The sequence below is a fragment of the Bison bison genome, unplaced genomic scaffold (assembly GCF_000754665.1).
Source record: "Bison bison bison isolate TAMUID 2011002044 unplaced genomic scaffold, Bison_UMD1.0 scf7180017864192, whole genome shotgun sequence".
NCBI classification, from domain to species: Eukaryota; Metazoa; Chordata; class Mammalia; order Artiodactyla; family Bovidae; genus Bison; species Bison bison.
The window spans coordinates 240,521-240,807 of record NW_011494764.1 but is presented as its reverse complement, the minus strand read 5'-3'; positions in this window follow the sequence as shown (position 1 = coordinate 240,807).

Genomic DNA, 287 nt, shown 5'->3' with positions numbered 1-287 from the left:
CAGAAACTGAAGATCATGGCATCTGGTCCCATCACTTCATGGGAAATAGATGGGGAAACAGTGGAAACAGTGTCAGACTTTATTTTTCTGGGCTCCAAAATCACTGCAGATGGTGACTGCAGCCATGAAATAAAAAAGACGCTTACTCCTTGGGAGGAAAGTTATGACCAACCTTGATAGCATATTAAAAAGCAGAGACATTACTTTGCCAACAAAAGTCCATGTAGTCAAGGCTATGGTTTTTCCTGTGGTCATGTATGGATGTGAGAGTTGGACTGTGAAGAAAG